Source organism: Falco biarmicus, chromosome 8 (genome assembly GCF_023638135.1).
Source record: "Falco biarmicus isolate bFalBia1 chromosome 8, bFalBia1.pri, whole genome shotgun sequence".
Classification (NCBI taxonomy): Eukaryota; Metazoa; Chordata; class Aves; order Falconiformes; family Falconidae; genus Falco; species Falco biarmicus.
Genome location: NC_079295.1, coordinates 53,170,436 through 53,194,363, shown reverse-complemented (window position 1 = coordinate 53,194,363; position 23,928 = coordinate 53,170,436). Strand labels below are relative to the sequence as shown.

The 23,928-nt window shown below is 46.1% G+C and overlaps 1 long non-coding RNA gene across 2 annotated transcripts in view; it reads left to right on the top strand.

Moving 5' to 3' along the window:
* LOC130154181 (uncharacterized) overlaps positions 1-23,928 on the top strand; it is a 31,708-nt gene that overhangs the window by 5,526 nt on the left and 2,254 nt on the right. Inside the window, exons 5-8 of one of the 2 annotated variants that reach the window (XR_008823627.1) lie at positions 3,957-10,342; positions 16,660-16,930; positions 18,173-18,347; positions 19,966-20,137. This is a non-coding gene — a long non-coding RNA (uncharacterized LOC130154181). Of the gene's footprint in view, positions 1-3,956; positions 10,510-16,659; positions 16,931-18,172; positions 18,348-19,965; positions 20,138-23,928 lie in introns of those variants that run through there. The other variant, XR_008823626.1, reaches the window with a different exon arrangement.

Genomic DNA, 23,928 nt, shown 5'->3' with positions numbered 1-23,928 from the left:
CAGCAAACAGGCAGGTGAGTGTGAGGCTGATGTGCAGCTGCACCTGGTGGTGGTGTCCCAGGGGATGAATGAGATCTGCCCAGCAAACAAAGTACCCCGCTGCTCTGCAGAGCACGCAGCCCACCGCCCCGCTGCCGAAACCCTCCGCTCTCACACCCTGCAACACAGCCGGCCAGTTTTAACCTGAAAGCTTCTGCTGAGCTTGAGTGTATGACTGCCTCTGGTGTCGCTGTGGTCCTTTTCTGGCTGTGAGTTTTCCTTTCTTTTTTAATCTCAAGATCCTAGAATGACTTCATCTTCCATTTTGCCCTCTTGTTTCAAGTAACCAGATGTCATTTTGGCTGTGAGATATGTATTTTTCCACTAGCTGTGGGGAAAATGTATTTAACTAAATAAGGGTGAAGAAGATACATTATGCTCCTAATGAAATGTGACCATATTCATATTTTATTTCAAGTTCCCCATCGGTGCTAGTTAATTACCACCCATGATGAGCTCATTTGAATAGTATCTGGATTTCATGTGAAGCTGCAGTAGATCATTGACTGGTTAAGAAGCATTAAAATCTCACCGTTCGGCTGTATGTTCAGACGAATGTAGATGCTGTATTAAAAAAAGGTGGTAATGGCAACACAGAGAATAAAAGTAGGGGACGATAAGGAAAATGGAGAGAATTTACACATTCCATTAACTTGATGGCTTTAAGATCTTTATGTTCTTTTCCTGTTAAAACATATTTAATTCAAAAGCAAACTTATGGAAGAATAGTCTTCAGGCACTTAACATTACTTAATCACTCTGAAAAGGTTTGCCTTTTGGTGTAGCAGTAAAACTGTATATGATGATTGCCTATTAAGTATCTGTCCTGTAGGAATAGTTAATTCCTCCAAGCTATGAGGTGCTAAGTGACCTTGCTGGAATAGGAAAAAATAATGTTTTTTCAAAAAGTAGATTTATGGCCTGTTGAAAAGACTCGCCTCCTCACTGCTCTTGCAAAGGCAGAACAATGTAATTTTATGGGCTATCTTCTTGTTTGCAAATGCACGAATTTAATCTTTGAGTAAATGAGTTCTCAGAGGGAGGGGGGCACTCCAGGAATGACACCGGAAGGATAGAGGATAGCTGATGTGAAGTTGATAAAGGGTCAAAGCAGACTGTAGCTGAAACTGGCATCGTGTTTTTTAAGATCAGAGAGAACTAACGAGCTGCGACACTATTAAGCTCAGCAGGCAAATCGAGAGAGAGTGAGTTTGACCTTTTCTCCTGCTTGGTTAAAAAACCTGTAAAGTCAACTTAACTTAAAAGTGACTGTGGAATTCTGAGGATGCACCAGTCCGTACCTGCCCTTTAGGGATTTCAGTGACACGCTGGCTGTGCTGGTAGGCTGCTCAGCTAGGCTGTCCTCACAGGGAGACTGGGGCAGGGCCACCCCGAGCTTTGGGAGGGGGCAGAGCTGCCTGCCACAGCGGGTGCCGCAGGCTCCCAGGTCTGCAATAATAACCTGAAAGCAAATCCACCTGCATCCCTGCCTTGGGGATGCCCGCTTCCATGCTCCCTCCCTGGCAGGTGGCAGCTCTGTGGGCGCTCCCGGGGGTGCGAGAGCTGGGTTTAGCTGCCCGTGAGCGCGGGTTGGGGAGCACCCCACGCTGCGCCACAGTGCTCAGCTGCCCTTCTGGCCTGGGTGGTGGCTGCCGTGCCAAAGCCACCAGCAGTGCCCAGGCTAGCTAGTTAGAGCTACTGCAGGTCCGGTTATGGTGTTTCATGGAGGGGCGTTTAATATTTTTCCTTGCCATTAGCCTGCCTGATTGCGCAATACAAACAAGTGCCAAAGTTAGGTGACCCCAGCTGTGTGCTGGCCACACGGGTGCCCCAGCAGTGCCAGCTCCTCCCGGGTACTACAGGTAGGGGGGACTGTCCCAAGGGCTGTGCACTTCTGTCCTTTATTCTTTTTCTCTGTTTTACCATATGTTTTCATTGGTGATAGTTTGGTGTTTTTTTTCCTGCTTGAGATTGGAAGAGTGATTATCACAGAAGGGCTGCGCCGCTGGTGAATGTCTTCCTTAACATCAACAACGTCTTAGCAAGCAGTACTCCAGTGACCAATCAGAAAAATTAGACAAACAAAATTTATTGCTATGGCATCCTATTTCACAGCTGCATATAAAATTGGATCTTATTTGAGGGCCTTAACAAGATGTTACTTTTGTTAATTTGTTTTTTCTTTCTTGTAATAGAAGTCTCACAGAATCCGCTGACAGGTTGGTGGCACTGAACTGGGCTGTAGGTAGCACAAGACAAGTTACTTTGCAAAAATGTTTGTTCACAGGTTTCCCCCCCAGCAAGAGAAATAGTTAAAGAAGCATCATTTTAATTTCAGTGGTTTGGTTGACTGGTTCAACAGCCTAAGAAAACAATTACAGCCATAAAGGCGCCGGCACGCCGTTGGATATGCTGCCAAACAACACGCTCTGCGCTGAGCCTCTGCTGGTTGGGCTGCATGTCTCGCTGATGTAGCTGAAATAAAAAATCATTCATGGCAATTTTCTTAGATATTTGTTGTTTATCTGAGATGATGAGTTTAGAGATAAATTTAAGAGTGGATTCCTAGGTAAATTAAATTATCTAGAAAACCAGATAGTAATTGCTCTAGGACAGGCTGTACAGACAATAAGGTTTTCATATCCATGCAGTGCTGGCCGCACAGTCACCGGTACCCCTGTATTCAGCTCCACCAGTGAGCTTTAGTGGGGGAACTTTGAATTCCTGCCAGGGCTGGGCAAATTTTTGGTTGGAATAAGTTGGACATTTTCTAGTAAAAAAATAGGAAATATTTTTCAGCTTTAAAGCAAATTACTTGCTCAGGGAAAAGCCAGAAACTCCTTGATGCTTTTTAATTGTCATTCAACATTTTTATTTCAAAAAATTTATACTTATTTATAATTTAAGAAAAGCAATACTAAACCAAAATAATTAATTCTCTTTAAATCATCCTGTTAAGTAAATTTAAAGTTCTTAAGGCTAAAAGTTTTAATCTGAAATCCCCTTGACCTCCAAATATTTTATTGCAGACCAAATATTTATTTTTACTGAAACCCAAATGGTTTTTTTTGTGATGTCTCATCTCACTGGAACATAAAGAAATGTTTAAAATATTCCAAATAAATCTGAAATTATTCTAACTAAACCAACACTGTTTATACATGGTACTATGCAGACATAACATCTAATGTACAGATGAATGCATCATCCAACTTCTTATCTAATCTGTTTTTCCTCAAAAATTCGAGTTTGGGGTATGAAGTTTAATGAATCTTGTGACTTAGGTTTGTCAGAAGTGACGAGGTGTTTTCTGTCTGGGATGTCAGCTTTGATCTCCAGTGCCGTTTGAACAGTATTTATCTGTAGTCCAGAACTCCTGCCTTTGGGTGAGATTGTCACCCTGGATGAAGCTGTCACATCTGACAAAGTTGTGTCAGGGCACAACCGTGCAACTAGAATACTGAAGGCTTCTGCTTGCTTTTTTGCCACCCAGACTCCGGGGCTGTACCAGCACTACATTTCCTTCTCTTGAGCTTCTGCATGGATTAGTTTATTAACAAAGATTGCTGCGTGAGTCTGGAAGATTTTAGCTCTGTATCTGTGTCGTTGTATTAAAAAAAAAAAGGGGAATGAAATTTATAACTTACCTCTTTGAAATTCTCAGAGGCTTCCAGAAAAGTGCAAAATGTTTTACTGTTCTACTGCTAGGGCATAAATTTTGGTTTTTATTACGAAGAATTCTGCCATGTGTTAGGACACATTCTGTCTTTGTGTGTGGCCACTTCTGGTGCCAGAAGGAAATATAAAGTAGCCTATTTTTCAATATATATGTCCTGGAACCATTATTCTGCATCTGACCTACAGTCTGGGTAGAGTTGCTTTGGCTGCAGTGAAGGTTTCACGCTTCTGTTTTACAGCACCTGGAAGAAGGCCAGGCACTGGAGAGAGCAAGCAGGAGTATGAGCTACTACTGTGCGACAGGACAGCCTTAAAATGAATGCCGTTTATTCTCAGCTTTGAGAACTGAATTCCATGGGTTGTAATTGAATCCGCTGTCAGACCCATGGGGCTCAGTTCTTCAGCTTGGATATTTCTGTCTTCACATACACAGGAGATCAAAGAAGCACTTGATCATTCGCTGATTCTTCGGGATGGTGATAGCAGCAAGCAGGAGAGAAAGAATAACTGATGTGAATCATTTTAACAGGAAGGCTTCATTGCAAAGGCCAGGCTCTCTCATGTTAAATAGCTATATAGTGATAGAATCTTTTCTTAGCTGATAGGCTCTGTGTTGCTCTCACTGTTTAATTCACTCTGTTCTTTCCTCTTGGTTTTATCAAGGTTACATATAAAGCCATGAGATATTGCTGAGTGAATGATGGTCCCCAAATATTGCAGAGTGGTGCAGTGCACCTAACAGCAGCTATGATGACCTGCACTAGACCACTGAAACTCTGGACCTCCCTGGTCTGAATGCCAAGTTTGCCAGCGGATAATCTGCTGTAACCTCCTCTGTCCGGTACTGCTGCTGTACAGTTATTGTTTCTTTTACTTAGGCCAAATACCTGTTTTCAGAAAAAATAAATTTCAGTTGTGACTATAAAGAATATACATTTGCACCAGCCACCAGCACCCTTACATAAACACAGATTTGTTTTCCTGAAGATGGTAATGTGCTCCCAAAGTGTTTGGATTAGGGAGCATCTAGTGTAATCAGTGATGGCAGCGTGTGTGCTGTTTGAAGGCTCAGCAGCACAAGCATCTCTTTATAGGGGGATTCATTCAAGTCACAGGCTGATTTTTTTTTTTTTTTTTTTTCTTGGAGAATCTATGTTAAATTTTTTCATTCGGGCATCAGGAAAATATTTGTGTTCTTTATACATGTAAATAGTTACTATTAACAATGAGCTTTCCACTTCTTTCCTGCAATAGCACCTTCCTAAATTACATTTTTCCAGCTCAGTAAAGTAGACCATACACTGATCTTATCCCTGTGCTGCAGTGCTCTTAAAAGCACAGAAATATTAAAATCCCACAGGTGCAGGAGCAGCATGTTCAGCTAAGTAGCTTAAAACTGTTATGTGCCTTTTATTCTGAAAATGTATTTACACTAAAAATAATCAGATATAGTCACTGTTGCCTGTGGATACAGATGTACCTTCATACTGATGTGCTTTTCATATAAATTTTTATTCTAGAGTTACTGAAGAGTTTCTTTGTGGCTGTCTGAAATGTATCATGCTCACCAGTCTAGAAATTGTAGTTCTTGGAAGAGCTCACCGGTTCTACCAGCTCTTGCTGGGGGAATATCCATTAAACAGAAGGGAGAAATGCACAAAGCAAAGGATGATATTAAAGTTTAATTTTTTCATTTCCTCTGTCATCCCTGTCAGAAAGAGGAAATGGAATTTGAGGTCAGAGTTAGCAAAATCTGCAAAAGAAGAGAGAGCAACAGAGCAGTTTTACAGGATGTATAATGCAGGCAGCTTGGTGGATATTAAACAGCTGAAGGTGCGAAACTTCATCCACTTCTGCCACTACGAAGCCCAGCCTCCAGGCAGCAATGCAGCAGAGAAGATGATGTGTGTATGGTGGTAACCACACAAAGCCACTGATGAAATCAAGATGGTCTTTGGAACAGAGGCCTTTGCAGTCCCATCTCAGAGGGCAGCCCTCAAAATGTGGTGTAAGTAATTCTTCTTTTTTTTTTTTTTTTTCCCCTCCTCAAAAGTCTACAGTAAACTGTGAACTAATAATAGCCCTTTTGATGTTACCTTAAATTAAGCTTAAGTAGTTAAAACATGGAGGGGTACATGAGGGAGCAGATACAGGGCTGTTGTTACCCTGATAATGGGTTGTGCCTGCGATCGTACTCGCAGGAAGGGTGAGGGGGTTCCCGTGGTGAGCCAGAACCATGCACGTGTACCCCCAGAGTGGTTCCTCATGCCCTACAAATTCACACAGCAGATTATGACACCTCTGGTGAACTGCAATTGGGATATCGCTACCGAATAGCTGGTAGCTACATCTGCACACCGCCGAACCTCCCCAAGTGCCACGGGCTGCCTGTGTCTAGGTGAAAGTCATGAAACTTCTGTCTAGCTCTTGAGCTCCAGCTCTCCGTGAATGCTGGGCTTGCATGCAGGAAAACGGTTGCATAGCCCATGTGTAAAGAAGTAGTTGGTATTTGCATCCTGAGCATGTTTATGTTCTGACTATAGCTGTTCATGTGAAAAACGGTGAAGGAAAGAGTTGATCCCAGAGTCTTGTTATTCTCAAGCCTTTTTTCTCTCAGAGCTGCCTAGGTGGTTTGTGTGCTCTACAATTGCTGCTGGGTGAGAGGGAACAGGTTAAAACCATTAGGCACAGAGCTATTCTGAAAGCAGAAGCAAGCCTGCCTTTCAGCCCCGCAGTGACTGACCGTTCCTTTGCTACAGGCTGCTGTAGTTACTTTTGAACCTTGCTTGCCCTGGATGACAAGGCATCTTCTTTTTGGATATTGGATATTCTTGGGATCTTTAAACTAGAAAAGTTTTCAAGTCCCAGGCTGTCCTATTGACAGTGCTGTGTCTTTCCAGCAGAACAGCAAGTATTTTTAGCATGAGGCTTCAAACCAATGTACCTTCTGTCTGTCTAATTATGCTTCCCTGCAGTCTATGGGTTTATTCTACTTCACTGTAACCAGGGCAGTCCTCAGGATGCCTCAGCCTGCAGCTCACCCCAGCCAGCCTGCACAGGGATACGTGCCTCTCAGCACACAGAAGTAGTGCAGTGTCACAGCGCTGAAGGTAAACGAACTTGGTGACTCATGTCCTGATGCTCTGACAGATGCGTCATGTGTATTGATTGATACAACTCCTTACTGAATTCACCAGCTTTGTGCACAAGCACCAGAAGTGAAAGCATCACAACTCTGATGACTGCATCTCTTCTGAAGGATTTCCTCATCTTCTCCTGTTCCTTGACTTACAAAACCGATCTGTTTAAACTGGTCCTCTAAATGTTTCGTTTTGGAATGATTTTTTGTTGTACTTTTTCTTGGCAGAATCATTCAGATGAATTCAGCTGTATTTGTTAGTGCTGCTGTAGATTTGAAACTTGATTTTTGGGCAAGTAAAGCATTTGCTGAAAAGTCATACCCTCTCTATATCTTTCTCAAGCTGATCTGTGCCACCTTCTGGTGCTTATTCACAGATCTTACTCTGTTTATTTTGTTCTGAGTAAATCAATGGGCTGAATCCCCCTGACATAGCTCTGGCAGACCAGTAAGTCTACCTACATTTTGTAGATGAATAGGCTGAGAGTCCAAACACCTAAAATGGAGAAGCAGCCCAGAATTCTGTTGCATGCTTGTTGCTCTTCACTTGTGGCTTTCTGCTTACTATTCACAACAAACAAATGAGGACAAACACCTACACACTCCTTCTGGTACGAGCATGCCCCAGTATCACCCACTGCTGCTGTTTGTGCAGTTTGCTGCCTCCCCCTCCCTTGGCTGATATTCTGTCCCCGCTCCTTGGTCCTTGATGCCTCTCTCGGGGCCTCTTCCTTGTGGTTTTTTTCTTTTTTGGCTTTTCTCCCCTCTATATTGTGGGATTGTTGCTTATTTCTTTTTCTTTCCTTTTTATTTAAATTATTTTTTTTTATTTGTAGCTCATCCCCCAGGAGTCTTTTCTCTTTGTGTCAAGATAGTGCTTGAATCTGGTGGGGAAAAAACCAAACCTCATGAGTGCTGGAGGGGCTTGTGCACTACTTCAAAAGCAGAATGGAAACAAATGGTGAAGGAAGACAAAGAGGGGAGTGGACAGAGGCAGACAGAGAGAGGGGAGCTGCTGCAGCAGAAACAGGTCTGTAGGTGTTTGCATATTTTGCATTGCAGGTAAGGTGAGAAAAGTACCCTATGGCATTAAGCACTGCTCCCTTTTGCTGCCTCTGACCTATCATCTTCTCCTTAAGCCTCTGCATTTCTTCATACTGTGTGTGCCTTGTCCAGTGAATGCTGATGAGAGGCCTTAATGCACGCTGCAGACAGGCATTTATTCTCAGCAAATGATCTTAGGGCTTTTCAAATGAGTGGCTGTGCATTGAACACTCCTCTAGAGATTGCTCTGTTCTTGCTGCCCTTTGGTACCCCAAGACAACAGAGCTGTTGCTGACTGTGGCTCATCTTTTTGGCTAGCATGCCTTTTTGCTTCCAGGAAAATGATGGGTTTATGTCAGGTTCAGTAATCCTGATGTCTGCACAGTTGAGAGAAATAGCAGTTTAACGTGAGCGTGAGTGTGCATGTGTATATATGGAAACCACAGCTTTGACAAGCCTCTCATCTGCCTTGGAAAAGAAACAGCAGGGCTTAAAAGCTATGGAGTTGCAATATGCTGAGTAAGGTCTCTAGTTTTCAGTGACTCACAATCTGTTTTTCTGGCATCCCAGCCATACAGCAGGTTGTGCTTTTTTTATCTTCTGTTTCTTTACTTTAAAAAAACCTCTATGTCAGAAAAGTTAATACCTAAAGGTGTCCTAGAAGGCCTGTCCCTTTGACAGGATACATGCACTCAAGTGCAGAAATCTCTGCTCACTGGCATCCTTCCCTTACTCTGCTGTACTAGCCTATTTTTGCACTGGCAAAGAGACACTTTTAAAATTAACATTAGGTTAAAGTTGTTACAAAAGGTGTTTTCTAGGTTGTCTTTCTGGTAGTCATCCTTATTTTGCATTTTCTGACCACTCACTCTTGACCTGGAGAGGAGTGTTGGGCAAAGCCAGCTGAAGCAGGGTATGCCATTATCTCACTGGGGCACTCAGATGTTTCTGGCTGCCACTGAGGATCTAGTTTATAAAATGAGGGACTTTTCCTCTTTTTCTTTCTTCTTTTTTTTTTTTCCCCTCTTTTTTTTCCTTTTTCTTTCCCTCTGTACTAAAGATAGGACTTGCATTGCTTCAGCATTTATGGTTCATAGAATCACTGGATTGCAGAATGGTTTGGGTTGGAAGGGACCTTAAAGATAACCTAGTTCCAACCTCCCGCCATGAGCAGGGACACCTTCCACCAGGGGAGTTTGCTCAAAGCCCCATCCAGCCTGGCCTCGAACACTTCCTTGAATATTTGGAATTAGTCAAAGAATGGCATTTGCTAGAAGAATCTGCCAAGATAGGGTTTTTTTTTACTTTCATTTTTCTAGATTTTTTAAAAAGTCTTCTGACTCCTCTTCTCTTTGTTTTCCTTTCTCTTTTAGCCTGCGAAAACTTCGTTGTCTACTAGCTGTTGAAAAAACTATTGCTTTTGGAACAAACAAATGTACAGGAAACTGTTTCATTTAAGATGCAAAGGAAATTTTAACATCAGATTTGAAATAGAAATATGTTGCCAGAAGATTTGTCTGTATGGGTTAATGCCTGTTGCTTGCCTGTGAACTCCACTGCTGAGCAGGTGATGGCAGAGCACCGTGAGCCTTCATGCATTGCCACCCAAGTGCGAGGCAGCACTCCCACTGTGCTGTGGAGGCACCTCTTAGAAGCAGGTCATTAAAAAGGAACCAGTTTGTTTAAAAAAAATAATCACTGGGATGATTATTTCAGATTTACAATAGTGTACTAAATAATGATCATGGATTTGTTGTTTTGAAAAAAACCCCACATGTACCCAGCCAAGCATTGCTACTTTCTATAGTTAGCAATTCAATTACTGTTGTGCTGGACTTAAACCTCGGTGTTCCTGTGAGAAATTTTATTCTTTATTTATTCTCATTTTATAGACTGAGACACAGGGACATACTTGGCTGAGGACACAAAATTAATCTATTTGAAGTTTTCTAGGAATGTTGCCATAGTTAATATCACTGGTTGGAAAGCTTGAGTATAAAGGAGGCTATCAGTGTTGCCTGTAGCCTAACCCTCCTCTGAACAGATGCCCGTAGTGCAGAAATGTTCATTTTCTGCTTGCACTGTTGCACAGAAAGTTACTCTGCCTATTCCTGCCAGGGAGAGATCTTTCAGTAAAGGACAATGCCTCCCCGTGCCCACGGATCACCGAACCCCTGCGGAGGCAGCACCACCTAAATCACAGCCCCACTTCAAAAGCCTGCTGCTAAAATTTTACAACTTCACTTGTTTTTCACATTTCCTCTTTTCTGTGTTTTCCTGTGCAAATTCAGGCAAGGAAGAGTTTTTCCTGGATACAGAAATCCGTGGCTTTTGTGGCATTTTTAGGCGTATTGCTGCCAAGCAACCTGTTCACACAGAAAGCCCTTCAGAGTGGACCCAAGGCTGCAGCACATCCTTCAGTGCCTGGGCACTTGCACCATGGTAGGGGCTTAGCAGTGGAAATTTTTATCTTTTCCAGCATGAAAACAAAGCTCTTCTCTTGACTGAGATCTCACACACTGCTGACAGCATTTGCTGGGGTGCTGCCAAATAATAAAAGGCAATATTTTCTTTAAAAAGCAGAAAGTGTATTAAAAGTCTGTAAGTGGTGTTTGCGAAAATCTTGGAGTCACTTGATTAGGAGCTTGAAGTTGGTCGGCCTGCTTCCAGCTTCCCCACTTCACCCTCGTTTCTGCGTGATACTGCAGCTGCTCTGATGAAAAACAGTTATTTAAAAATTTGCTTGTAGCTATGGCAACCTTCATGCACTGTATTTCAATTGAAACGCTAAAACAGCAGCAGAAGTTTCTTAATAGGATATTTATGAAGTTTTTAGTCTTTGTACATTTTAAAATGGAAGTATTCCATTTTTAAAGGTGGGTTATCAAAATCTCATTAATTTTGGAACGGTATTTTTGTTGTGAGAGCTGTTGCTTAGCTCTTTTTCTGAGTTTGGTGGGTGGTTTTTTTTGTGTGTTTTTTTTTTTATTTTATTTTTTTTTTTTTTAAGATTCCTCTGTCTGCTTTAACTCTACGGAGCCTAAGACCTGGGGCACTTCCCAAATGCCTGTTCCTCCTGTCTGCACCTGGCCTCCTGCTGTCTCTAGCAGATGGCTGGTTTTGTAGTGGCACAGTGGAGGGACGGGGCGACCAGTTGTGTTGGGATCAGGCTGGTGGGGCTGGAGCATTGCCAGGGATCTCAGACTTTGCTTTCCCACAGTAAATAACCCAGGTGGTTTATTTAGCCCTTTGCCCATGTGGTTGCCAGGTGTCTGTCTGCTCTGAAAGAAATAAGTAGATGTGCTTGCAGTTAGATTATTTAATATCTCCATGATATTTCAATGTTTCTTCTCAAAGGCACAAACTTTCAGGGTGTACTTTGTTTGTCTAGGTACAGTCATAATAGTCACAGACAACTGAGGTGGGGTAGCTGCACCTTGGAAGGGTTAAATTTGCAAAGCTGCTCTTTTTCTTTTGTTTTCTTCCCTCTTCTTTCTCTCTGTGCATGCACACCTTCAAAATTGTGAGGATAAAATTAAGGAAGCCTTGCTGAGACAGACACTCTACTGCCCTAAACCCCCTTGAGCCGTGATGATATCTTCTGGTGCCTCTGAAGTGTGGATTAGGTCTAATTAATACTGTTTGTTGATCAATGGTTTTGACACAGATGTATCGAAGGGATTTATGTAATTACAGCTGTAACAGCAAGGGCTTTTTGCTGGAAACTCCTAGTGCTGCAGTGGGGAAGTCTGCTCCTAGTGATGGGATTTTTGTCCTCCAGTCGCTGTAGGTGCATGACCGCCCCATCTCTCTTGGGGCTGCTTTTGCCTGGGCAGGTCTGAAGCTACTGGTTTGCACTGGAAGATGCTTGAGGTGTGGACAGGTGTATTTCTTAGCTAGCACAAGTTTGTATAACTAAGCGTTGGCACTTTTTGTCCATACCCACAGGATTATTCCCGACCCATATGGTGAAATGTTCATTTTTGGAAATGACTCATAATAGGTTATAATGAGCCAGCTGAAGAGTTGTCATCAAGGTATTCAAAGAAGATTTTTGTGTTCCTTTATTCTAATCTGTAGGAAAAAAGAGTTGGCTTGATCACTTTCACTTTTCTTACCAGTACATCTAAAAGAAAACATGCAAGGGATGTGAAACGTTCAGCACCCTGTAAGCCCTCCCATTCTGCAGGTCAGATGGCTGACATTGTCTCCAACCTACTCCCGGCACAATGGACATCCAGTGTCTAATCCATATGCCACATCTAGTGCTCTCGTCAGAGGAGACAGGACCAGGACACAGAAGAATGTATGCCCACTAGATAGGCAGGGCTCTAGAAGGGGAATTGCACTACTGCAAAAGATATTAAATTAAATGATGAAACTTTCCAGTCCATTGACTGCACTAAACCAACCAGACTTTGTTCAGGGTTGTGAGGCTCTAATGGAGTTTAGAAAAGCTGCCAAAGGGGCTGGAATTGTATCTGTATTGGAGTGGGAAGTTTCTGGTTCGTTAAGAAGTTAGGAGGATCAAAGAAAATAAGGTTGGGTGGGATCTTAAGGAATCCTCTCATCTAGACCATGCAACGTGCTGGAAGTCATTAATAGATATCAAGGAGAGGCAGGGCTTGGGTTCAGGGCTGGATCTAGGCTTCAGCAGTTTTATGTTGTAAAATTTCCCTGTCGCAGTACAACCACATATCAAAGGATTCACACAGCCCTGCATGCCTTTGGTGTGGAGGTGAACATGCAGGAATGAGGAGAGCTGAGGTGTGCCTGTCCTTTGCTGAGTACCAGCCAGGTCATTTATAAACCAGCACAGCATGAAAGAGGCTGGAAGTAGAGGGCTGCAGAGACGTCATCCGGTCATGTCCATCCCCTCTCCCACTGGATCTTAAGCAGAGAATAATTTGGTCAGCCCTGAGGGATTCTGCCTTTTTCTGGGAAGTGCTACATGCAGCGCACAGGCACACAGGGCTTCACTGCATTGCCATCCGTATGCTGCAGGTATGGCAGGATCAATGCCAAACTGTGGATTAAAATAGCCTTAACACCGTCTACTTTGGGACATTGTACTGAGGCAGTTGTATCATGAGCCAAATCTATCTGACTTAAGAAAAAAATACTATCTTCAGTTTGCACAGAGGCAGTCAAGAAGCTGTGTTACAAACTATAGTACACCTTCTTAAATTTTTCTTGTTTGTTGGTTTAAAGTCAGATTGGTTTCTTTCAGCGGCTGGAGCAAGTGAACACAATTAGAAGGCCAAAGACAGGGAATGATGCTGGGATAATTTCCTTCAGCAAGTTTTATGCCCTCTGTAAGTTAACTTGCAGCTGGTGATCCACCTTGGTATAGTTTTCATTTTAATGGGAATTTTCTCAGTCACTTTTTATGATGAGAAGATGCCTGCGGGCAGCGGGGCGGTGGGGGAGCGGGACACAGTGCAGTGGGGCAGGGGCTGCAGCGAGGGAGCGGGCAGTGGGGCAGGGGGTGCAGTGGGCGGCGGGGGAGCGGAGCAGGGGATGCAGCAGGTGCAGCGGGGGAGTGGAGAGCAGGGCAGGGGGTGCAGCGGGGGAGCGGACGGCGGGGCAGCGGGGAGCCGGGGCCTGCGATGCTCCTTTTGCCCATTAGAGGGCACAAACGTAACGGCGAACGGCGGCACCGCGCGGCACCCGGCACCGAGCTCCCGGCCGGGCGCGGGGCGGCGGCAGCGGCACGCGCAGCAGCACCCCGCGCAGCAGCACCCCGCGCAGCGCACAGCAGCAGCGCGCACAGCAGAGCAGCACCACCGTCAGCGCCGCGCAGCACCGCACGGTGCCGGCCCAGCAAACCTGGGCGCTGGAAGCGAGCCCTGCGTAGCCTGGAGGAGGGGGTGTTAATGCGCTCCGCTTTTTCAAAGCCAGTAAGGTGCGCAGCTCCCGAAGGGGAGGGGGAGGGAAAGGGGCGCAAACGGGTGTGTGGGCACCTAGTGAAACAGAGCGCCGAGCGTCTGTGGAGCATTTCGGAGGGAAAACAACGGACCCTTGCTAGTTAATTCTATAGGTAGGAGCTGTGAAAGAGACGGTGTACCGTTCCTCGGGGGCTGGGATTGGGGCCAGCACTCTTCAACAGCTTTGCTGACGATGCAGGCACTGGGATCGGGCGCACGCTCAGCAAGTTTGCCAAGCTGCGTGGTGCAGTTGGTGCTGGAAGGGAGGGGTGTCATCTAGGGGGACCCTGACAGGCTTGAGAGGTGGGTCTGTGTGAACCTCATACAGTTCGATAAGGCCAAGTGCAAAGTTCTGCACCTGTGTCGGGGTGATCCCAAGCATGAATACAGGCTGGGTGGAGAATGGTTTCAGAGCAGCCCTGAGGAGAAGGACTTGGGGGTGTTGGTTGACAAGAAGCTCAACATGGCCCAACAGTGTGCATTTGTATCCCAGAAAGCCAACTGAATGTTGGGCCACATCGAAAGCAGCATGGCCAGCAGGGTGAGGGAGATGATTCTGCCCCTCTGCTCAGCTTTGGTGAGACTCCACCTGCAGTGCTGCATCCAGCTCTGGGACCCCCAGCACAAGGACATGGACCTGTTGGAGCAAGTCCAGAGGAGGCCAGGAGGATGCTCAGAGGACCGGAGCACCTCTGCTGTGCAGACAGGCTGAGAGAGTTGGGGTTGTTCAGCCTGGAGAAGAGAAGGATCCAGGGAGACCTTACAGCGGCCTGCCAGTGCCTGAAGGGGGCTACAAGGAAGCTGGAGAGGGGCTTTGTACAAGGGCCTGTAGGGACAGGACAAGGCGAATGGCTTTAAACTGAAAGAGGGGAGATTTAGGTTAGGTACTAGGAAGAAATTCTTTGCTGTGAGGGCCGTGAGACACTGGCACAGGCTGCCCAGAGCAGCTGTGGGTGCCCCATCCCTGGGATGCTCCAGGCCAGGCTGGACGAGGCTGGGAGCAACCTGCCCTGGTGGAAGGTGTCCCTGCCCGTGGCAGGGGGGTGGAACTGGATGGTCTTTAAGGTCCCTTCCAACCCAACCCATTCTAGGATTCTATGATTTTGCTTTAAGAATATTAATTTTAGCAAAGAATTTACAGGTGGTATTGGAACAAGGGGTAAAGTCAGTAAGGGTGTGTTCTCAAAACCATTACTTCCACTGACTGGCAGTGGGAATTTGTCCCATTCCTTTCCTGGCCTCTACAGGGGAAGAGATTCAGTGATCCCAGTCTTGTTTAATCAAAACAGCTCTGTGGTTGCCTTTGCTTCAGGGATTGTCTGTTTGCACAGAAGATTGCTCATCTGAACCTCAGAAACATTTGCTTCATCTCCTTCCCCCTTCCCTGGAAAAGCCCAGTTTGCAGCAGCGTGTAGGGCCCTTTCATCAAGCTGCCTGCAGAGCTACTTGGGAAGCCAAACACAGCTCTCCAGCTTTATTAAAATGCATTGCTTGCTTTTTGTCAGCAGTGCTGATGTCGGTAAGAACAACAGGGCAAACTCCTTAATAGGCAAGCCAAGAGCCTGTGTAGTGTTTATCTCACACACGCACGAAGTTTGTATATGGCTCAGCTATTGCATTACATGCAGTGGTGGTATTAGGTTTGAATGGTATTGGAGTTAAGCACAACTGGGCCATTGTAGAAGCCTAGATAGCTGCTGAACTTAATACCGAGCTGCAGAGCCGATTGCCTCCAGGGCTGTAGTCTGAACCCAGACCCAGAGTGGAGCATCCTTATGGCAGCAGATCTTTGGGGGCACTATTGCAGCAAAAGAAAGCTTTTAGCTGGCTCAGACTGGACGTGGAGGCTGGAAGCCCGTCACCGTGGAGGTGTGGAGTGCTGTCAGGGCTGGCACTGTGTGTCTGTCACTCTCCAGCCACACTGATGAAATAAAAAAGGAAAAAGGCAGCTCTTCAGGTGCTTTGCTAGGAGAGTATATTACAGAAATAGAAACAATTCACCCGGCACTGCCCTCCCGTGGGTAGAGCCGCCTTTCCACAATGCACAGAAGCACCAAATAAGCTCCTTCTCCACACACAGGAGAGAGAACAGTCTCCTCTGCTGCCAGTGCTGCAGAACTGCTCTGATTAGTTAGTAATTTTAATGGTAGGGGTATTTTTTGGCTGTGAAAAGCTATGGCTGCTGTCCAAATCAACTAGGTCTTTTTTAATGTGAATAAATATTACAAATATGTGACAGAGAGATAAAAAGCCTCACTGAACAGTTGCACAAAGAGGCTGAAGGGTAGCATTGAATTGCTGAGATAAAAATGCATCAATGGTTGTGGATGGATCTCACCTGTGAGAACTGAAGTCCCTTTTGTCTGAATGTCTAGTTGTGACCAGCTGGGCTTTGCATCCCATCTCAAAAGGTAGAGCCATTTGTTTAAAATGCTTAACCTTTGTTTAAGAGTTGCTTCACTAATGACTCAATGGAGGAGACTGCAGTGAATTGAATCACTACTCAAATTGTGTACTGTGTGAAGAATTTAGTTGCAGAAAAAAGGTTAGTAAAAAACCTCTAAGGTCTAAGGCGATCACAGCCCAAACTGCTGTAATCATTTTAACTTGCTAACTGCTGCAGTCGGGGCTCAGCATCACTGCTGATAGCATTTTCCACTGCAAGATTGTTCTCTGACTTTTCTTTGGATTATGTTGGTATTGTCCAATGTCCAAATATAGAGTAACTCAATGTTTCCATTCAGTGCTTTTGTATGTAAAATGTGTTAATCTGTTCTAAGCAGCAGAGCATCTTCTATAAGCTGATATTTTGGCATCTCCTTTGGTCTGTAGCTATTTCAACTTCCCTGAGCTGTTTGAAGGGGAAACGTGTCCTGGCAGAGAGCAGAGCTGCAGTGGTCCCACTGCTTAAAGGCACTGAGGGCAACTACAGGCCAGTCAGCCTCACCTCCATCCCTGCAAAGGTGATGGAACAGCTTATCCTGGAGGTCGTCTTGAAGCATGTGGAGGAAAAGAAGGTCATCAGGAATGTCAACATGGATTCACTAGGGGGAAATCATGCCTGACCAACCTGACAGCCTTCAGTGATGGAATGAGTGGCCGGGTAGGTGAGGGGAGAGTGGTGGATGTTGTCTACCCTGACCTCAGCAAGGCTTTTGGCAGGGTCTCCCGTAACAGCCTCATACATAAAATCAGGACATGTGGGTGAGATGAGGGGACAGTGAGGTGGGCTGAGGGCTGGCCGAATGGCAGAGCTCAGAGAGCTGTGACCAGTGGCGCGCAGCCTGGCTGGAGGCCTGTAGCTCGCGGTGTTCCCCAGGGGTCCCTGCTGGGTCCCATCCTCCAACTTATTCATCAGTGACCTGGATGGAGGGACGGAGTGTCCCCCCAGCACGTTTGTGGCTGATACCCCAGGAGGCTGCGCTGCCATTCAGCGAGACCTGGGCAGGCTGGGGAGCTGGGTGGGGAGGAACCTAATGAAGCTCAATAAGGGCAGGTGTAGGGTCCTGCACCCAGGGAGGAACAGCCCCAGGCACCAGCACAGGCTGGGGGTGGCCTGGGAGGTCTGGTGGGCAGCCAGTTGCCCGTGGGCCAGCAGTGTGCCCGGGTGGCCAAGGCCAGTGGTGTCCCGGGGTCGTTAGGAGCAGCGAGGCCGGCAGGGGCAGGGAGGCGATCCTCCCCCTCTGCTCTGCCCTGGTGAGGCCACGTCTGGAGTGCTGTGTCCAGTGCTGGGCTCCCCAGTTCCAGAGACAGGGAACTGCTGGAGAGGGGCCAGCGGAGGCTACAAGGATGATCAGGGGACTGGAGCATCTCCCTTGTGGGGAAAGGCTGGGAGAGCTGTGCCTGTGTAGCCTGGAGAAGAGCAGACTGGGAGAGGATCTTACCAAGGGCTACAAATATCTTCAGGGCGAGTGCCAGGAGGACGGGGCCAGGCTCTTTTCAGTGGTGCCCAGTGACAGGACCAGGGGCAACGGGCACAAACTGAAACACAAGAAGTTCCTTCTGAGTATGAGGAAGAACTTCTTTACCTTGAGGGTGACAGAGCACAGGAACAGGCTGCCCAGGGAGGCTGTGGGGTCTCTTTCACCAGAGACATCCAAAACCCACCTGGATGAGACTGTGCAGCCTGCCCTAGGTGACCCTGCTTGAGCAGGGGGTTGGTTGGACTAGTTGACCTCCAGAGGTCCCTTCCAACCCCAACCGGTCTGTGATACTGTGAGGTATCTTCAGTCAGTGGGACTTTTATGTCAGAGGTGTCCAGGCCTACATGGACATGCTGAAATAGTGGTGGTAACATTGTAAATGTGGTTTCCTGTGTCCAACAGAGGTACTTTGTTCCTAGCAGGTCAAGGACTGGATCAGAACGGTGTGGACTTTCTGAGGAGATTGAAGTTTTAGTCTTTAAGGGGAAGAGCTGGTTGAGAAGCTGGTCCTAAGGATGGCAAAGGCAAGGGGGTGAGGTCTGACCAGGGCTATCTGTGAGCAGTCTCAACAGAGGGTATCCAAAACTGGTGACTCCTGTAAGCCATGTAGGCAGCCCGCTCCTTTCTGCACTGCTGAGTGAGCCAGTTCTCAGCAGAACTCACGCAGCCTCTGATACCTCCATTTGCACCCACAGAGGCTCAGCCTTGGAAGTGCTGAGGGCGGCGGGGAGCCACAGCCAGCTGTGCTGCTGTGGGCAGAGCTGCCGGTGCAGCCCATGTCCTGCCGTGTCCTGCCATCCCTCAGCCGGTGCCCATCGCCGGCTGGGGGAAGGGCCTGTGCAAAAGCCAGGGCTGTCTCGCTGTTGTGTTTCATCCACTGCCCTTGCTCGTAATTGACTGAGTGCTGGACATCTAATCTTGATTCAAGCCAGGGAGAGCCTTGCAGCCTTAAAGTAATTAAGTGGAGAGACCAAGCACTTCATGTGAATCTGAGTAACCTGTTGGATGGGGGGAGGGGGACAAACCCACAATTTCCCACAGTGAGTGATGAAATAATTACATCATAACTGACAAAGCTGCTGATTTTAAGGAGGATAAATTTCCCAAGGGTAATACTAAGATGACAAGCTTTCAGCTCTGGTGTGTCATTTACTGCTCTTCCTTGTGTTGATTTTTATAGAGCAAGTGGCTACTCAGCGAAATTAATGTGGCAGAATGAGACCCTCAGATGGGGTCTGGGATTTCATCACTGAGCTTTTCACATATTTCAAAAAACACATTAATGTTAGGAGAGACCATTTATCAATTACTTACTAGTTTGCTTCTCAGCCTACACCACAAAAATTTCACCCAGAAGTTCTTGCAGTGCTCTCAGGAATTATTGGCAGAAGCAGCTCTCTGGAGTTAAAGCAGAAGAGACAATTTCATGTGACTGAAGTTTAAAAAATGCTTGTCTCCTTTCTAATACAAATGATCTGTGATGAATTATCACTCCTCCTAGGGATAGAATATAAGCTCAACAACTTATACCTGGCAACCTTTAATAGCTGTGCATATTCAGCCTCTTCACTCTGCAGCCCAGGAGAATAGCTTCTTAATATTCCTCTTAAAGACTTTTTTTGTTTGTGTTGGGTTTCCTGTAAATTCATAGTGTTTCATTTGCAGCCAAACTGCAACAAACCCCACATAACGATTAGGAAGCCTTGCACGTAGATACAGAAAATGCAGTCACAAGATTGCTAAATAGGAGTTGCTCTATCTTTAAATGATCATGAGCTGTCAGCTGTTCCTTTGTTCAGATTATTATAGACACACATAAAACATTTGATTGAATGCTCAAGTTTTCACCAGCTAGAATCCAGACGGATGTCTGATAAAATAACAAACACACCCCATTCCACCCCTCCTCAAAATCCCCTTCCTGCTTCGGCTGAATTTCTCCCTGTATTGAGGCCAGTATTTCATGGACTAAATTGGACAAAGCAAGCAAACAATCTCCTTTGCATTGATTTCTAAATCAAATCATTGTTAATCACATCAATATTCCCTACTGATTCAACAGTCTTGGAGGCCAGCTTTCTGGCTCAAACAAGCTCCTCTGCATGGATGCCACAGAGCCCTCTGTGTGTGCTGCTCAGATTTGCTATTAATTGTTGGAAACACTCAGGTCGGATTCTCTCACCTCTTCTTTCTCCCCCCTTTCCCCCTCATGCAGCAGGGAAGAAACAGAAATGCCATTCTTGCTTGACATCGGCTTTCTGACCTCTCTCAGTGATGCGAAGGGGGCAGCTGCCTAGTTCTAAGATACAAACCCAGGGCACCACTGGCTTACCTGTAAGCAACCATGGTACCTCAGCCACTGGGAAGTGTGGCAGACATTTCTGCAGGTGAGCTGCTAATTTCTGGGGCTAAACTATCCTCTTTTGTGGTACAGCTCTGATGGGGGGTGTGACAGCTTAGGGGGTATCAGAGCCTGCTTCCTCAGGCTGTGCTGACTGTGGAGCAGAAGCCTGCTCGTTCAGGCATTTGTCCGAAAGATTAATTTCAAATCCATGTGCATCTCTTTATGTTCAGTGAGATGCCTCTCATGCTTTAAACTAAGCAAGTGTGTGTGCTTTGGGAGGACGGCAATCAGAGCAGAAACAGCGGAGATGTGGGCTGACTGTGGCAGTCGTAGCGCTGGCGTTGGCAGCCCGCGGTGGGCAGGGATGCTGGCAGGACCTGGGGGGATCTCTGAATCAGCTCCTGCCCCCCCAGCGGCTCTGCCCGAGGTCAGGTCTCCCCGCAGGCGATGAACAACTCCTTCCCTCCTTTGCAAAAGAGGGAGCAGGAAGGAAGAAAAGGTGCAGACTCAAACATGACTGTTTCTAGCAATAACAAGAAACCCCAGCAGTGTGCATGCCCGTGGGCAAAGCAGCTTGCGCAGGCACACAGAGCACATCGCGGTCCGGTGTAAAGGAGCCTGTCTGAGGCTGGATTAATGGTCACTCCGAAAAGGAGTGGATGAGCCTTAGAGACCAAAATAACTTCTCCCAGTTAGACACAGCTCACAGGAACTCTGTCAGTGCGCACGTGGGCACAGCTGGTTGGGAAAGCGTATGCTGCCCATTTGACATGTAATAAATTTACCCTGTCAGATAAGCAAGACTTCAGGACTGTATCTGTAACATCTATTAGGAATGGCAAATTAATTAAACGTATGAACTAATTAACCTCCCTGCTCTCTGCCTCTTCCCTTGCCAAGACAGTGAGGCTCATCCTGCCGTAAGCCCCGCAGCAGCCTGTGCTGTGTCCCGGGCAGCCCTGGCTTTGCTAATGGCCCACGTGCTTCTCCCTGTGCGTCTGGGGACTGAGGTGCCCTGTGCTTAATGAGGCCACTGACAGCTGGATGATGCTTTCTGTAGATGGGTTCTCCCTTATGCCTTTACTGAAATTGCCTGTGGACTGGCTGTAATACGGCCTCAGGCTGGTTTGTGAGCTGTAGGGTAGGGTCACCAGCAAAGACTGAGATACGGGGCTTTGAAGGGTCTCTGCCTTAGAAGTGGGAACATGTTGAGGTGAAGAGGGCTCTAGAAAGGGACATATACTTCTCTTAAGATGATTGAGCTGAATTTAGGGAGTACTGGTGTAACATAAAGCCCTTTGAACTATCCTTTAGCGGAGTGGGCTTTGTACAGCCTCAAGAAAGCTTTCGCCAGGGGGAAGCTGGGGCTGTTTTCCTATCTGCTGTGGTTAACCTGCTGGGGACCACGGTGTCCTCCGCGAGGGGCAGAGGCTGTGCACCAGCTGGTGGGCGCAGCACGGGGCTGTGCTGTGGCTGCACAACCAGCCCAGGTCAACGCTACAGGTGGCTGCACCCCGTGAGAGCTAGTCTTTATTCTCTTGCTGTCCCATTTTCTTGTCTGCTTACTTGTAAATCAAATTGCCATCTTGTCTGATGATAATGTTTTACTCCTCCAAAAGTTACTGTTTGCATGGTGGCATTTGTATGATGCTGTTTTCCCCTCTAAATAATCATTTTCATAATCTGAAAAGAAAACCCAAACAACTACCATGGAAGAAAGGAAAATTCTCACGGAATAAATTTCCATAGACTCAGTTAAATTTCCCCGTAAATGCGTATTACTTCTGGACCCTCCTGTGAAGGCAGCAATAAGGAGAATTTTTCTGCTCAGTTTTTACCTACTGACCCTACCAAATATTTTCCTCAGCATGCTATCAGAGGTGTTGTAGAGCTGATGCATTTGCTATTTTCTGTTTAATAGAGCTGATATTCAAATCGAGTGATGTCCCTTGTCACAAATATAATTTCATCCTTCTACTGCACTTGCCAAGAACAATGCAATGGCCTCGCTGTTAGATACTGTACTTGGTTCATTACTTTAAAATATGTTAGCACTTTGTTCATAATAGGTTTGATGGCTTAAACAATATAGGTGCTGAATTTTTAATGGTAACAATAAGGTATTTATTTTATGTGTATTTGAAGGAGCAGGAAGCACAAGTACCTTGTGAGAAAGCTTGTTTTTGTGAGACTAAGTCCTGTTTTGCAGCCATGCCAGATCATGCCAGCACCCTTTTCTGAGGTGACCCTGAGAATGTTGCAATTACTACAGGTGATTTGTCATTTACGTGTGTTATAAAAAATAATCCAGGGGCTCTCATAGCGCATGAGTGAGTTTTACCTTTATCCTTGCAGCCCAGCAGAGAGGGTCTGGCCAGCCATAGGGTCTAAGCTGCATGCAGAGGGAGAAAGTCTTGCCTGTGCATCTTTAAATCAGTGGCAGAGGTGTTTCTTGTGGGGGTGCTAAATTTGATGTAGGAGCAGAGGCATGGGTTGGAATTTCAAGATTATGTGGCCATTGGCACCATCTCCTGTGTTTCCTTGCGGTCTGTTGAGTGCTATATTCAGATCTGATGTGTCCAATTAATAGGGAGATTGAAACCCTATGAAGTGTCCCAAAATTATCCTTCAAGGAGCAGAGCATGAAGCTGCAGCAGGGTAGGAGGGAGGGGACCAGCTGTGGGTCCTGGCAGTGTGGAGCAGCTCACAGCATCCCAACCTGCCAAGGTGCTGTGCTGGTTGGCTCCTTACTGAGGAGTTTGGAGGTACAGCCAGTGATAAATAGCATTATGGGATGCTTATGCATAAAGCATCAGTGCCTTGCAGAGGCATCAGGTTTCCTGGGGAGAAGCCGTGTGGAATCTCTGGATTTGATGGCTTTCCCCTTTGTCCATGGTGGGCTTCAGCTCACACTGCGCTGCTGCTGCGCTGTCTTCTCCTGGCCCAGCCCCACACCAGCCCCTTCCCTCAGGGCAACTGCACATTCCTGTTGACATGCCCACAGACAGCTCCATTGGCCTTTCCCCTGCTCAGAAAAGAGTTAAGAGGTTGCACAAAATTTCCATATTGCAACAGAAATCTGGAGGTTCCCTTGGGTGGGACTCCCCAGTGGTGTTTGGGGAAGAGAGGCAGCATTTTAAGGAAGGACCATTTGAGAGTATTTCTTCAAAAACCAGAAAACATTTTATTTTTAAAGCCTTGTGCACAAAATTTGGCTTCCTCTGAAACTGGAAATTGTCTCACAGCAACATATGCTAATTCATCAGATGAATTTCATTCATTGAAATGTGAACTGGAGCAATTTCTTCCTACTTTTGAATGCAAATTGCAATTCAGCCTTAACTATGGTGGTATTCCCATTACATGGGGCTGAAGAATGTCTATAATATTTACTTTACTCTTGCTTTTAGCTTAGCAAAATCTTTTCTCAGTGAGCTTCATCTCATCCCAGAGCAGCCTTTTGTGTTGCTTTTCCTTGCATTGCAGTTTTGCACCGAGGGATCAGCTCAGCCCGCCAGGGTAACAGCATCACCAGGGCCAGAAGTCTCCTGGACAGCTGGCGGGGGACCATTTTGTCACTGACAGTCCCCTGCTTGTTTTGTTCCTGGCGGGAGCTGGCTTTGTCCAACCTGTAGAAGTCTAATGTTCACAGAGCAGAGGTCTGCTGAGGCATAGCCCATGCCTGGCTTATTTTCACTTTGATCTAAATGAGCATGATCTAAATGATCTAAAAGTTAATAAGTGGAGGAATTTGCTTCCATTTTGATTTTCAATTTGAATTGATGATTCTTCCAGCAAAAATAAATTACCCCAATAATAACATCTTTATAACCT